Source organism: Monodon monoceros, unplaced genomic scaffold (genome assembly GCF_005190385.1).
Source record: "Monodon monoceros isolate NGI ecotype Baffin Bay Population unplaced genomic scaffold, NGI_Narwhal_1 Super_Scaffold_20, whole genome shotgun sequence".
Lineage (NCBI taxonomy): Eukaryota > Metazoa > Chordata > Mammalia > Artiodactyla > Monodontidae > Monodon > Monodon monoceros.
The window spans coordinates 73,355,450-73,371,789 of record NW_021703777.1 but is presented as its reverse complement, the minus strand read 5'-3'; the positions used below and the strand labels follow the sequence as shown (position 1 = coordinate 73,371,789).

General features: G+C 39.7%; 1 protein-coding gene across 1 annotated transcript in view; it reads right to left on the bottom strand.

Annotated features, from left to right (window-relative positions):
* SMIM14 (small integral membrane protein 14) overlaps positions 1–9,260 on the bottom strand; it is a 69,573-nt gene extending 60,313 nt beyond the window's left edge. The window contains exon 1 of the mRNA XM_029234913.1: positions 9,002–9,260. The gene's annotated coding sequence lies outside the window, so the exon portion shown is untranslated. The remainder of the gene's footprint in view (positions 1–9,001) is intronic.
* Between the last annotated feature and the right edge of the window lie 7,080 nt (positions 9,261–16,340).

Here is a 16,340-nt window from a genome sequence, read left to right as displayed (position 1 = left end):
TGCATCTTCTCATGCACAGAAAAGCACTAAAATTGAGATAGCTGATCCTTGCGACTAGCAGTAACCTTTCACTTGACTGCATAAACACACACACACACCAGCTCCTCTCTCACCTCGTTGGAACGGTTCCTCAGAGCTACCTGAGAGGCTGTCTCCCATGCTACAGTCCTCAGTAAGACACTGAATAAACTCATCTCACAGCTCTTACGTTGTACATTCTTTTCAAATCAACAGGTCCATCTAGAATTAGCTATTTACAAGAGAAAACTACAATAAAAACCACCTCTGAAAATCTTACCATAAAACATTTTTACAGGATAACAAAAAACTTATAGATACTCTTTCTGGGGGCATACTATTCCAAAGGAAGAGACTAAAGCATGCTAGAAAGAATGACAACAAAATGTTCATTTTTCATAGAATGGGAATGGGAATGTATAGAAGAAACAGGTCAGTATGACCAGGAGGCCTGTGCAAGATATCACTGTATAGATAAGGTACAGATTAGAGGATGCTAAGTCTTTATTTATATTCAACAAACCAAAACTTGACAAGTGTTACTCTTAAAACTCTGGGGATGCACCAGTTCTCATCCACTCATTTAAAGAGGAAAGAACTCAGGGCTTCCCTGGTGGCGCAGTGGTTGAGAGTCTGCCTGCTGATGCAGGGGACGTGGGTTCGTGCTCCGGTCCGGGAAGATCCCACATGCCGCGGAGCAGCTAGGCCCGTGAGCCATGGCCCCTAAGCCTGCGCGGCCAGAGCCTGTGCTCCGCAACGGGAGAGGCCACAACAGTGAGAGGCCCGTGTACCGCAAAAAATAAATAAATAAATAAATAAAATAAAATAAAAAATAGAGAGGAAAGAACTGAGGCCCAGAGAGTGTCAGTGACTTACCCAAAGTCACGCAGTAGAGGTGGGCTTCAAACCCATGTCTTCTCTCATTTCTCCTTTCCTGAAAAGGTTATATCTAACAAGTCCCCAGGGGACTAAGTAACTAGCAGAAGAGTTCAGAGGAGGATACAGAAGAAATAAAAGGCATGCCCCACCTCCAAGAGCTTGCTATCAAGTTAATTATTAATTATAATTCATTCATATAATAATATAATCACATACCAGTATATAATTAATGGCCAAAATAAATATCACAGACAAATGACTTCTGTGATAATCTCTCTGGAGAAAGATCAAAAGGAGAACTACTTAACTAACTTCTATCCCATTTTTATTAAAAGCTGAACTCTTCAAGATTATTTAGAATTTCCTTACCTCCTTAATTCCTTGATGTCTCTGCAGAACAGGACTCTGTTAAAGGTCCACCCCAGGGCTGCCACCACTTTTCTGGAAATTCCCCATTAATGTGACCCTATTTTCCTACACCTTAGACATTACCTTTACTTTCCTCTGCGACCCTTTTTTCCCTTACCTGTATTTGATTGTATTCTAGGAATCACCTTAGGCAACACTTGCTAAAAACAGCATGGGATAGCAGAAAGAATATACCTCAGATAAATGACTTAAGTTACGGCACTACTGAGAAATTGATAAATTAGCCTCTCTGTGACTTCAGATTATCTATAAAACAAGAGTGATAATTGAAACTATTCATTTTAAAGGGCTGTTCATCAAGTGAGAATTTGTAAGAGTGCTTTATAAACTGTAAAATGCTCTGAGCCAGTAACTCTTAAGCCCTTAGATTTGAAATGTATCTTCAACCTTCAGCCCAAGTTCTCTGTATACTGCTTTGGGGTGTTTGTATTCTCCTGGGGCTCAGCTATCACTCTTCTGCATAAAAGCGAAAAGGGAAGAAAGAAGTCTTCTGTTCTGAACCTTGGTCCCTCACCTACAAATTTCCTGTCCTTCCCTAGCTGTTCTTTGCTCTTAAACAATCTCATAGACAGATTCTCTCAATATCCAGGGGTAAAATTTATTATAAATGGTCAAACAAAGGAAAACTTTCCAACTGAATCATTTTTGTTTATACTCAATATCTTAACCCAAAGTTTCATCTTCTAAAAGTATTTTCTGAAATTTCTACTCGAGTACTACTTAGTCATATTCTGAATAAAATTTTTTAAACTCAGGAAAAAAGGCTGTGTTTCATAAGTAAGAAATAGAAAAATTCAACAGATGATATAAAAATTCCATATTCTGTGACCCCAAGTCATGGTGGATATAAATTACTCACAAATGTTAAAAAACCAGCTTTCAACAGCTGTATTACAAAATACTAGTATGTTCTGAAATTCTGAGGTATATCACAAGTTATGTTACAAATCTGTGAATGATTTACACCATCCAAATAAGCTAGAGCAGAATCAAGACTTTTCCTCACCATCACTCCCATTCACTTCCTTGCCTATATGATTTTTGGAAGCAGAAAGGAGTTATGGCTACTGCTTTCCCAACTCAGGTAACTCACAGCTTCTCTCACCCATGCTATAGCCTAGATGACATATCTGCACGTAGATACACCTCAATGCCATTCATGATGACAGGAAAAACGCTTAGAACCTCTGTGATAAAGAAAGCAATGTTATTTTAAAAAATGAAACTTGAGTAAGCACCACAGAAAAAAAAGTCTTCTAAATTTCAAGCAAGTCAGTTTCTTCTATATTACCTTTGCCCAGAGTACAAAGCAACAAAATACATACTATATGAAAAATTACTGTTTTTTAAAAGTATAAGTTAAAACAAGACAGCAACCAGAACACTGTCCTCTAAGTCTTCATTTACGAAGAAGATGCTTACTATATCCCTAACTTGATCTGAAGCATCTTTATTAGCTGTTAAAATTTGAAAGTGCTGCACCTGTAATACTTGTCAATGAGTGCAGTCGAGCAAAACCCAGTTTTATTCTGTATTTTTACAAAACTGAGACTCACATCTGTTCTTTAACCTAAATTTAAAAAAGGAAATGAAAATTCAATATGAAAATAAGCAACAAGGTAACTTTCTTCAAAACAAAAGCAATGAAGTTTAAAATGTTATCAACAAAATATAAGCCCTACTACACACCTAAAAATTGGTTTTAGTATAGAAAAATATACACTTTTCCAAGGAGTTAAACATTTTTTTTAATTTTGAAAGCAACCACATTTAATTTTAAAATTCAAATACAGAAAGTTGAAAAAAAAGGAAAAGTAAAAGGTACTCTCTTCTCACAAGCAACCTCTATTAAAAACTCTCATGTAAATTTTCTCGGATTACAAGTATATGTATGCTATATATACTTGCTGAACTATGATTGAATCACATTTCAAATCATTTAAATGTCATAATTATGACTTTTTTTTTTTTTTTTTTGCGGTACACGGCCCTCTCACTGTTGTGGCCTCTCCCGCTGCGGAGCACAGGCTCCGCACGTGCAGGCTCAGCGGCCATGGCTCACGGGCCCAGCCGCTCCGCGGCATGTGGGATCTTCCCGGACCGGGGCACGAACCCGCGTCCCCTGCATCGGCAGGCGGACTCAACCGCTGCGCCACCAGGGAAGCCCAATTATGACTTTTTAAATAATTAGACTGGTTGGTTGACTATTTAAAGCCATGGTTCACCACAACATTATTTATAATGGTGAAAACTGTAAACTACATTCATGTCCAACATAAAATGAAAACTTCGAGTAAACCAGTTTATTCAAAATATAAAATGCAGCCAGTTAAAATCAAGTTTAGAAATTTTCTAAGGCCACAGTAAAGAGCTCACTATGTTAACCCCCTCCACAACCCCCAAAAAAGAATACAAGCTTATGTGAGTATTACATCTCGTTTGTACCAAAGATGAATTTAAAAAGACTGGAAGGAAATACATGTACAGAGATGACTTCTGAATGACAAGATTATAGCTTTTGTTGTTGGCTTTATATATTACTATCCTTTGCAGCTTTTCAGTAACAAGCATGTCTTGTGTTTAAAAAAAAAAAAAAGAGGGACTACTAGAAATGCATATCCAATTTAGGCTTAAATAGAACAAAACAATTCATGATCGCAGTTCTATTAGCATATTCTGACAGCCAGAACAAGTAGGTTTACTTGTTATAACTTCCATGATTGTGTAAGACAAAAAGACTGGTCAACACTGTTGTAATATAAAGTATATGAATTTTGGGTCAAAGAAAATTGGGTTTGAATCCCAACAGTTCCAGTGGCTTTTCCTTGGGCAACTTACCTAACCAGAGCCTGTTTCCTCCAGTGTAAATTAGGGGTAACAATATCTGACTTGGAAGGCCGATGTGTAAGCTAAACATAAAGTATGTAAAGAAAGTAAAGAGGCTGGCATATATACTCCATGAATAGTAAATGCCATTGTTATTGATATTCAGACAGGTAACATTTTTTAAATTTCAGACTCAAATAATTTTCAGCCCTCTTTTAAAATGCCTTTGAAGTGCCCAAGCTTTTCTTTACCTACGTTAGGATCTACTGACATATGCCCAACCATTTCAGATGATTAGCACTTTTTGTATGGGCCAAAATATGAATATGCGCATAAACACACACCAAAAGAATACCTTTACTCACAAGCCTGTAGTAGTATTTGTCTAAGAAGTTTTACAATCTTAAAAAAATCCTAATATAAGCCACAATGTAACAGTCGAGAGTCTTTAATTTTCTTCGAAGTCTTTACAACTCCTATACTAATATATCACTATTAATTATCAATTTAGACAATTTAGTGTCTTTTATTGAAGTTTTTGTTCTAAGTCTTATTACATTATATGGGAAAAGATTATTACAAATACTGTACTTCCTTTTAGCATTGTACTGCTTTTTACAGATACAGGTAAAATTGCGATTTTTCTTCATTTATTTATTCCATCAGCAAGCCTACTGATTGCTTAATTGGTTCTCCCTGACCTCATGGGCCTCCCAATCGAATAGGCCAGAGAGCCACAGACAATTTACTGATAATATGGAAGGTGAAGTGATGGGAGCCACAAAGGGCTCTTTACAGAATCCTGAGGTGGATTAGGATAGAGCTCTGCTAAAGGTCATGTATGACCTGAGCTTCGACAGATAAACATAGTCAGGCTTCAAGACTAGGAAGAGAGTAAAGACAACTGGTATTTCTCTGGATTAACTGCTCCAAATTAATGCATCAATTTTTTTTTTTTTTTACTCATTTGGAAAGAAGTCTTGCAGTGAGAAATCTATTCAGTTTATGATGATCCAATGGCTGTCCAAATATTAAAACACCCAAATCAATTTAAAAAATGTAGGAAGAATTCAAATGACTATACCAGCAGGTAAAAAGTGATAGATGGATTTCTGGTGTACGGAATGCAAGGTAATGCATAGGAAGGAGAAAATAATCCAAATTGACTTTAAACCTGGTAGGCTCTGAAAATTCAATACAACAAAGCAAGAAGACCTTTGCAGAATGTTTCTTGAGGTCATCTACCAGATATGCACCTCAGGCAAAAAGACCAACAGAACAATGGACTTCATTAAGGACACGACTGGAAAGGGGACAAAAAACATTACTTTGGCCTTAACAAAAACATGGCCTATCAAAACCAAAGTACTGTGTACAGTTCTAAACACTGTAGTTCAGAGGCAGTAGGGTACAGTGATTAAGAAAACAGACATGGGATCAAATCCAACTTTCTGCTACTTACTATGTCTCAGTTCTTTCATTTGTAAAGTGGGAGCCGGAATGCCTACATCTGAAATGCTCTACAGTTAAATGAAAAACATGCTTAGAGTTTTTAGCATAGTACCTGACACAAAGTGTTCCCCAAAATGACAGCTATCATTACTACTATAAAGCAAGAAGAAATCTCCCAGAGAAAAGCCATTAAAATATTAACACATTCTCAAACTTTGACAAGCATTCAAATCACCTAAAGGGCTTGTTGAAAATTCAGATACCTGGGACCAATTCCTCCCAGGGATTAGTTCTATAGGTCTAAAGTAGAATGTGACTGTTTTCTGGCCCAAGCATCAGGAACTATTGAAGTTGGAGAATCAAGGTACAGCCCTACAAAAAGAAGCTGAAAATAAGAGTTTTTCCATAGAAAGAACTGGTTTAAAATAGACAGTACGTTCAAGAGTGATGCAGATGTGTTCAGGTTTATACATTCAACCAACATGCGTTGAGCACCTACTTTGCAGTGAAAAGGACAGACAAGGTCCCCATCTTCCCAGAGTTTAACGTCTAGTATAGGAGACAGAATACAAAAAATAATGAAATTCCAGACAGTGATGGAAAAAAGAAGAGAGAACGGTGAGATAATTGTGGGGGCAATCTCCGTGAAGGAGAAGCTGAACTGAGACCTGAATAACACGATGGAAATCAGCCATGGGAAGATCTGGGAAAAGATTGAATCCACAGGGTACAGCAAATGCAAATGCCCTGAGGCAAGAACAAGCCTGGCAAGTTCCTAGGACAATGCTAGTGCCACGTGACCAGGCTCCTGGGTACTAATCTAGGCATTCGGATACAAGATAAGAGAGGAAGGCAGTGCCAAAACATGTACTGCCTGGCAAACCTTGGTAGAGTTTGGATTTCATTCCGAACGTGATGAGAGGCTTTTCAACAGAGGCGTGACACAATCTGATTTACATTTTAAAGGATCCCTTAGGCTGTGGCAAGGGGAAAGCCAAAGTGGAAGCAGGGAGACCAGGAGGTTGATGCAGTATGCCAGGTGAGAGATGGTTAGCTGGCAAAGGTGGTAGCAGTAGGGATGGGAAGAAGTGGACAAATCTAGAATATATATTGAACACTATAATTTAAGGCAAATTTAGCTAACTTTATGACTAACAGACCCCAGTACGTTATTAGCATGTTTAGGATACTTTGTAGTATGTACTTATCCTTTGAAATTGAGGTGAAGGGGAAACTTTCTTCTCTTTTGGCACCACTGATAAAGCACTGGACTAAATGGGCATATATCCAAGACTCAATGTTAATAAAGAATATTAAGTGTGTAAAGTAAAGTAAAATCTTTTAGGATCTTACTCCCAGAAGCCTGGACAGCAGGTCAGTATATGGAGTATATAGCAGCTATGGAATAGAACTAAACCTTTACCTGAATCAGATCACTAAATGAACAAAAACTTTTTAAACTTCCATATTGTCATCTCAGGCTATTCTGTGCCTGCTCTTTCAAGAGTTAAACAAGCAAAGCCTTGTCACACAGTGCATATTAATTTCATAAATCTTACAATATCATCATAAGAGATTTGAAAGGAAATCTTTTAGAAGCACGATTTTAATCATTATGGTGTGACAAACATACAGTGAATATTCCCTAAAAGTTAAGGTCTACAAGTCCCTATCTGCAAAAATTTAAACTTTGTTACTCAAAAATGAAGTACTACTATGTGGAAAAGCAGGTTACAGAAAAGCATATGCAGTATGATACCATTTTTGTATAAAATACATAAATGCAAAAAAGTCTGGAAGGATATAAAACCACTCCTGACATTCTGGTGATCTCTGGATGGCAAGAATATTGATGACTTATTTTCTTCTTTTTTTTGCTTATCTGCTTTAATCAACATTTTCTCCAATTATCACAAATTATTTCATATAAACAAAAATATTCAGTTATAGGTTAGCATTAAAGGTAAAAAAAAGAACTTCAAGAAAACATAATTTCATTTGTGTGTAAATCAGCAGGATTCCAACTGTGGTGTTAAGAAAAAAAGATCCCAGTTGCACACGAGGAAGGAAGAAATTTGTTAGGAAGAGGTCCATGTTATGCCACACAAGGACATACCCTTCAAGGGAGTAGTCTAAATTCCTAAGACCTGGATTTGATAAGTGACAATCAATTTAGCACATAGCTCTGTTTTTCTTTCCTGCCGTTTGCTAAAGAAACACCTCAATTAATGAGTTCTCTGGGGAAAAATATTCTTTTTTAAAACTAAGTTAGGACAAAAGGGAGGTTTGGTCTTCCGGTCTCGTTCCTGCGGTGGAAAAGTGCGGAGAGCGGCAGGGCTCGAAGCAGGCTACACTAGAGGAATCTGCGTGGCCGGTCAACTAAAGTGGAAGGGAACACAAGTCTTCTGCAAGCTCCACAGACTGGGCAGCGAGAACGCCTCCTAAGGGTCTCGAGACTACGTCTGAAAGGTCTTACGCCATCCAAGTTATTCTACGTACAGCTGCCAGTGGTTTCTGACAATAACACAAAAACTGGAAGATCTCTTTAAGCACAGGTATTACGTGCAGGAAGCTCATCCGACTTTTTGCAAAGCCAAGACATTCTCTTAAGGCCACATCTTCGATTTTGCAAACTAGGACAACTGAAAACATCCTATTGATTCTCTACGGCTAACAAACATCATCTTGGCTAAAAAACACACAGAAGCAGCCACTTTGGAAAACTGGCTTTAAATGGCAACATAAGACTTCAGGTACTCTGGTAACCAGTTTATCGCACTTTATCTGTTCCAATAAAGGGTGCTACCTCTTTACTGTCGGCTCTGGTTCCACTTACTGAACAAATAGGAAAATGGAATCCTTCAAATTCACAACACAATAAGGGCTAAAAGCTCCCGCTTTCTGGACGGCAGCTCTCTAGTCTCAATCACAACAAAGGACGTATCCTAGTGACTTCATCAAACCCGGCAAAGGCTGAATAACAGAGGTAAATTATATAGTGTGAATTTCAAGGTTTGTGGGGTTTTCCCTCCAGCTACGACTCTCTCTCTTTTTACTCCATTATACGCCTCCACCCGAGTTTACTGCTTGCCCTAAAAATGAAACCATCCCTGGCTACCGTCCACTTCCCTGCCAAGTCCCGACTCTGGTTTCCTGCAGAGAAAGCCAAATTTCAGGCTCTCCGCCTCGCTCTTCGCCGGGGGACGCGGGCTCGGCAGCAGCGGGCTTCTCCAGGTGCAGAGTCGCCAGCCCAGCCGGGGACGCACCGAGCCCGAGAAGCAGCCCCGCTCTGCCACAGCTGCCGCAGTCCGCCAGAGCCTGAGTAGCCACCAGGAAAAACCGGGGTTAGGGTAAGGTGGGCCGGCAAACGGCGGTGGGAGAAGGGGCAGACACTCACCCGCCCAGACAACAACCGATAGGGCGGGGAAGATGGGGGCCGGGACCAAGCCTCGGCAGAAAGACCGCCTGAAGCTTCCGGAACACAGCAGCTGCTCCGGTCGTCCCTGCCGCCGCCGCCGCTCCTGGCCGCTGCTTCCTCCCCTCCTCTGTTTTGATTCGACTGACCACGTCACTCTTAGCCACAAGACCCGGATCTGCCGGCTTCCGCGGGCGGCGGCGCAACAGATTGCAGCATCCCGAAGCCCCCAGCAGCCGGCCTGCCGAGCATGCGCGCGCCCTGCGCCTGCCCAGTAGGTCCGGGTAGGCGGGGCGGGCGCGAGCGTCACGCGGTTCGTGCGGGCGCGGAGCGCGGGGGTTGTAGTTCCGGGTGGGAGGGGTGGAGCCGAGCGTTCCGACGTGGAGAGGGAAGGCCACGTGTCTGTTGAAGTGGGCAGTGTGTCCTCTGTGTCGTCTGTCGTGGACAACGTCCTCTGCAGTGTGTCTCCCTTTGCCTAAGCTGATGGCTTTCCTCGGCCGGAGTCTTTAGAATAGCGGGGGTATTGGTAGACGTGGGCGCAAGTTGATGTCTTCTGAGACATGTAGAGATTGTTTTCGATCACTCAGGCCCAGGTGAAAATTGGGGATCGGGATTTAGTCTTATATGTACAACAGTACGTCAAACGTGGCAGTTATTACCCTGTACCCTCCCTAACAGTGCATCCAGAAAGCTGACTAAAAATCAGTTCAAGACGAGTATTGAAGGCTGATCCAGAGATAGTGGGGAACTGGGAGGCAGTCAGCTCAAACCTTTGTTGCTTTGACCTTAGGGATTGAAATAAGGATAATACTTGTGGTGTAAGAACCTCATTTCTTTGTAAACTAAGTTGGTGCTTCCTACTCTCTCATTCTAACCTTCTTAGTTTCCCCGCTAAACAACTGGGACCCAAGAGATTTCCCAATTTGGGAAAACTTAGGGCTACTCTGTTGTTTTCTTGGGTCCATGAATTGGCAGACTTTAAAGAGGGACTAGTGGTAAAATGAAAGTGTGAGTTCCAAACAAAGATTTCACGAAGGTGCCTATTTGCCTATCCTGCAGGAGAGGTGAAGGTTAGCTGTAAGAAACTGTCTTCCTTACTCTGAGTTGACCTTTTCATCTAACCTGGCCTTCTACCTCAGTATTTGGTTAATCACCTCAACTAGCTGAATCACCTTCAGCAAATTAGTATCATCTGCAAGAGCTCTTTTTTAAATTTTAATAGTACACTTTATTTAACCTAATTATCCAAAATATTAGTTTCAACATGTAATCAATATAAAAATTATTAATGACATACTAATGTTTACCTCATACTAAATCTTCAAAATCGGGTGTGTATTTTACACTTAGGGCAAGGCTCAATTCAGACTTTCAATATTGCAAGTGTAGGGTGTGGCTAGTGGCCACCGTATGAGACAGAACAGCTCTAGAGCATATGAGGTAACAGGCATCCGGGAGGGGACCTGGGACTAAGCTGGAGGCAAGACCCGAGGACAATCTTTTGGGGATGTCTGGCTGCTTATTTTGCCAAGTCTCCTTGTGCCCTGAGTTCTTTTAGAATAACCTATGTGGGAATAATTGCTGTGCCTTTAAAACAAAATATTCATAAAATTCCACATGGACTTAGAAAATACCTTCTAGATAAAGGTAGGTAAACAAAGAGAAGAGCTTTTTAATTAAAGCAGGTAAAATTTTCTAGAAAATGAAAATTTCTGGTAAGACTCAAACTGTTTCCTAGTTAATTAACAGATTACAAGTAGATAGAAGTCCAGCTACTTGTCTGTTACTCTGCACTCTTGAACTCTGTTTACTCAAATTCAGAGTTTGAAGTGGAATCTAGTGCCCTAATGAAGTTCATAGGCTGACCTTGTAACAGAGGGCCTTTAATCTGTGGAACCTTAATTGTGGAACAGAAAGTCTCAAATACTTGGGTGCACCCATGCGCACATATGTGTTTGAAAACACAGCTGTGTTTAAAAGAACAGTATGCTGCAAAATTGACTGGTACACAATATTGCAAAATTATCAGTATTTGCTTTATAAAGTAAATTACAGGAAAATCAAGATGTTAGGATCTTTGGTAGCTAGCTTCCAAGAAAACCCCCAGTGATTCTCCACTCTGGAAATACATACTCCTCCAGCCCTTTGAATGAAGGCTACTCTGACCTGTAGAATACAGCTGAAGGTGTGTGACTTCTGAGGCTAGGTCATAAAGGCACTGATTGCAGCTTTCCACCTCATTCTCTTGGATTGCTTGCTCTGGAGGAAGCTAGGCTCCACGAAACTCCACTCAAGCAGACCTGTGTATGAAGAGGCCCATGTGGAGAGGAGCAAAAGCCTCCACCAACAACTTCACCACTTTATCCCCATGTGAGTGAACTACCTTGATTGGGCTCATCCTGCAACCCCAAACAAGCATTCAATGACTCCTTGCCCAACATCTGCTTGCAATCTCATGAGAGATAGAAAGGCCCAGCTCTGACACGCAGACAGTGATACAGGATCATATGTGGGTTTTTGCCCTGATCTAAGTTCAACCTTTCAAAACTTTAAACAATGGAAGAATGAAAAAGTACGTGTGTAATTCTCTATATAAAGTAATTTAGAAAATAACGTAGAATTCCCACCATAGTACGTGGAACATAGTAGATAGTGAATATTTGTTGGATGGACACATAAAATTAAAAGACAGAAACCAACTGGGAAATATTTGGAATAAATATTGATAGATAAAGGAGTAATATAGTGTATGAAGGACTCATACAAATCAATAAGAAAGATATTAATGCCTCTAATACAGGTATGAGTAGAGTATGAGTTGATGGTTTACACACGAAAAGGAGATACTAATGACTAACATTTGAAAATCTTCAATCTCAGTAGTAATCAAAAATGCAAATTAAGATTTCCTTTTTTAACTACTACTTTAGGGAGTTTTTTTGGTTTTTGGTTTTTTTTTAGCAGAGAGGGAGTTTTTTTTTTTTTTCCTTCTTTTTTGTGGTACGCGGGCCTCTCACTGTTGTGGCCTCTCCCGTTGCGGAGCACAGGCTCCGGACGCGCAAGCTCAGCTGCCATGGCTCACGGGCCCAGCCGCTCCGCGGCATGCGGGATCTTCCCGGACCGGGGCACGAACCCGTGTCCCCTGCATCGGCAGGCGGACTCTCAACCACTGCGCCACCAGGGAAGCCCGAGAGGGAGATATTTTTTAAAGAGGAGTATCTAATATTGGTACTGTTAGCACTGCTGTAGAAATGTAAGTTGGCAGGTAATCAGTTTGGCAATATATACCAAGTTCCATAAAAGTATCACATCTGTTGACCGATTTTCATTACTAGGAACTTAATGAAATAATTTAAAAGAGTAACATTGTAGAGATATGAATTACATTTATATGATGGGAGAAAAATAGGGAAATAACCTACGTAAACAATGGTAATGGAAAGGCTAAATGTTGCATTGTATGTTAGGATCTAAAAAACTCGAGAACAGAAATAATTTTAAGTGACTATAAGGAAGTTAATCACATTTTATGAAGGAGGAAAAAAAATCTAGAAATAATCTAAATATACAATGGATGGAATGGATGAATATGTTAAACTATGTTTTAGGCATTAACAAACTTGAAGGTATCTTCCCTTTCTGAACGAGACCCTACTTTGATTCTTGCTAGAAGAAGAGGAAAGTGTTTATAATATAAATATATGTTTTATATATTCATAAAAGCATTCTGGAAGATATTCTTATAACTATTGGCATTGGTTACTCTGGGGATGGGGTGAGAGGCTTCCTTATGATTTTTTTACCCTTTGTATGATTTGAATTTTTTATAATGAATGCATTATTTTTACAATTCAAAATATCATTAATAATTTTTTTAACTTAAAAAAATTGTGATTGTATTAGTCTGCTCAGGCTGCCATAACAGAATGGCGCAGACTGGATGTCTTAAACAACAGATATTTAGGGGCTTACCTGGTGGTGCAGTGGTTAAGAATCTGCCTGCCAATGCAGGGGACACAGGTTCAAGCCCTGGTCCGGGAAGATCCCACATGCTGCAGAGCAACTAACCCTGTGCGCCACAGCTACTGAGCCTGAGCTCTAGAACCCACGAGCCATAACTACTGAGCCCATGTGCCACAACTACTGAAGTACGTGCGCCTAGAGCCCGTGCTCCGCAACAGAAGAAGCCACCGCAATGAGAAGCCCGCGCACCGCAACGAAGAATAGCCCCTGCTTGCCGCAACTAGAGGAAGCCTGCACACAGCAACAAAGACCCTACACAGCCAAAAAAAGTAAATTTATTTTTTTAAAAAACCAGATATTTATTTTCTTGAAGTTCTGGAGGCAGGAAATCCCCAAGATCAAGGCAGGGTTGATTTTTGGTGAGACCTCTCTTCCTGGCTTGCAGATGACCACCATCTCACTTTGTCCTCACATGGCCTTTCCTCCATGCAAAGGCACTCCTGGTTTCTCTTTCTCTTATAAGGACATTATTCCTACTGGATTAGGGCTTACCCTTATGACCTCATTTAACCTTACTTACGCCCTTAAAGTCCCTATCTCCAAATAAATAGTCACAATGGGGGTTAGGGCTTCAACATATTAACTTGGGTGGACACAAGTCAGTCCATTAACTGGTTAAATATATATAACATAAAATTTACCATCTTAACCATCTTTAAGTGTACAGTTCTGTGGCTTTAAATACATTCATCTTGTTGTGCAACTATCACCAACATCTATCTCCAGAACATTTTCATCTTTACCAATTAAAACTCTGTGCCTATTATACTGTAACTCCCCAGTCTCCCTTCCTCCTAGTCCCTGGAAACCACCATCTACTTACTGTCTCTGTAAATTTGACTACTTTTGGTACTTCATATAAGGGGACTTGTACAATATTTATCCTTTTATGACTGACTTATTTCACTTAGCATAATTTAAGGTCATCCATATTACATATATATATACACACACACACACCATATTTTGTTTATTCATTCATCCGTTGATTAAAACTTGGCTTGCTTCCACCTTTTGGCTGCTGTGTATAACACTATTATGAACATGGCTGTACAAATATCTGTTCAAGCCCCTGGTTTCAATTCTTTTGGGTATATAACCAGAAGGGAAATTATTGGATCATATGGTTATTCTGTATTTAATTTTTTGAGGAATAATCATACTGTTTCACAGTAGCTGCACACATTTTACATTCCCACCAGCAGTGCATGAGGGTTCCAATTTCTCCACATCCTCACCAACACTTGTTACTTTCTGTTTTTGTTTTTTAATATTAGCCATCCTAATGGGTGTGAGTTGGTATTTCATTGTGGTTTTGATTTATATTTCCTGATAATTAGTATGTTTTCATGTGCTAATTGTCGATTTGTATGCCTTCTTCAGAGAACGATCTGTTCAAGTCCTTTGCCCAATTTTTCTTTCTTTTTCTTTTTTTGGCTGCACTGGGTCTTCGTTGCTGTGCGCAGGCTTTCTCTAGTTGTGGCGAGCAGGGTCTACTCTTCGTTGTGGTGCGCCGGCTTCTCATTGCAGTGGCTTCTCTTGTTGCAGAGCACGGGCTCTAGGCACGCAGGCTCAGTAGTTGTGGTGCGTGGGCTCAGTAGTTGCGGCGTGCAGGCTCCAGGGCATGCGGGCTTTAGTAGTTGTGGTGCGTGGGCTCAGTAGTTGTGGCTCGCGGGCTCTAAAGCACAGGCTCAGTAGTTGTGGTACATGGGCTTAGTTGTTCCACAGCATATGACATCTTCCTGGACCAGGGATTGAACCCATGTTCCTTGCATTGGCAGGAGGATTCTTAACCACTGTGCCACCAGGGAAGTCCCTTTTGCCCATTTTTTAATTGGTTTTTTTTTGTTGTTATTAAGTTGTACGAGTTCTTTATGTATTCTGGATATTAATCCCTTATCAGATACATGATTTGCAAATATTTTCTCTCATTCCGTGAGTTGCCTTTTCACTCTGTTGATAATGTCCACAAAAGTTTTTAATTTCGATGAAGTTCAATTTATCTTTTATTTTGATGAAGTCCAATTTAATTTATTTTTTCTTTTGTTGCCTGTGTTTTTGGTATCATCTCCAAGAAATTATTGCCAAATCCAAAGCCATGAAGCTTTTCCCCTGTTTTCTTCTAAGATTTTTATAGTTTAGCTATTGCATTGGGTCTTTAATCAATTTTCAGCTAATTTTTATATATGGTATAAGGTAAGGGTCCAACTTCATTCTTTTACATTTGGATATTCATTTTTCCCAGCATTTGTTTAAAAAGACTATTCTTTCCCCATTGAGTGATCTTGGTACCCTTGTCAAAAATCATTTTATTATATATGTGAGTGTTGTTCTCCTAGGTTCTCTATTCTATTACATTTGTGTTTATATATATCCATCTTTATGCCAGTACCACATTATTTTGATTACCATGGCTCTATAGTAAGTTTTGAAATCAGGAAATGTGAGATTTTCAACTTTGTTCTTTTTATTTTTAAGGTTGGTTTGGCTATTCAGGGTCTCTTGTGATTCCATCTGAATTTTAGGGTAAATTTTTCTATTTCTGCAAAAAAAATGTCATTGGGATTTTGATAGGAATTGCATTGATCTATAGTATCATTGGGTAGTATCAATATCTTAGTAATATAAAATCTTCCAATCTGTGAACACAGAATGTCTTTCCATTTATTTGTGTATTTAATTTCTTTCAGCAGTGGTTTCTAGTTTTCAGTGTATTAGTTTTTCACCTCCCTGGTTAAGTTTATTCCAAAATATTTTATTCTTTTTGATGCTATTATAAATGGAAATTTTTTTTTTTTTTTTTGCAGTACGCGCGTCTCTCACTGTTGTGGCCTCTCCCGTTGCAGAGCACAGGCTACCGACGCGCAGGCTCAGCGGCCATGGTTCACGGGCCCAGCCGCTCCGCGGCATGTGGGATCTTCCCGGACCGGGCACGAACCTGTGTCCCCTGCATCGGCAGGCGGACTCTCAACCACTGCACCACCAGGGAAGCCCAAATGGAATTTTTTAAATAAAGATTTCTACTTTTCATCTCTCAAATTTTCTTCAAATACTCTTACAGTTCACTATCTTCTTTTTCATTTTATTCATTATAAGTTTAATGTACTAAGATTAAATTTTAAAAATTTAGTCAATTGCTTCCTATTTTCCTTTGAGATTCTTGTTTGTTTGTTTGTTTTTTACTTCTGAGCTAGAAGGTTATCTTCATTTCAGTAGGTATTTGTTGAATACCTACTGTGTGTTGGGCACTAGGGGCACATTTATGAATATGAAAATCCTGAGGCCTACAAAGAACATT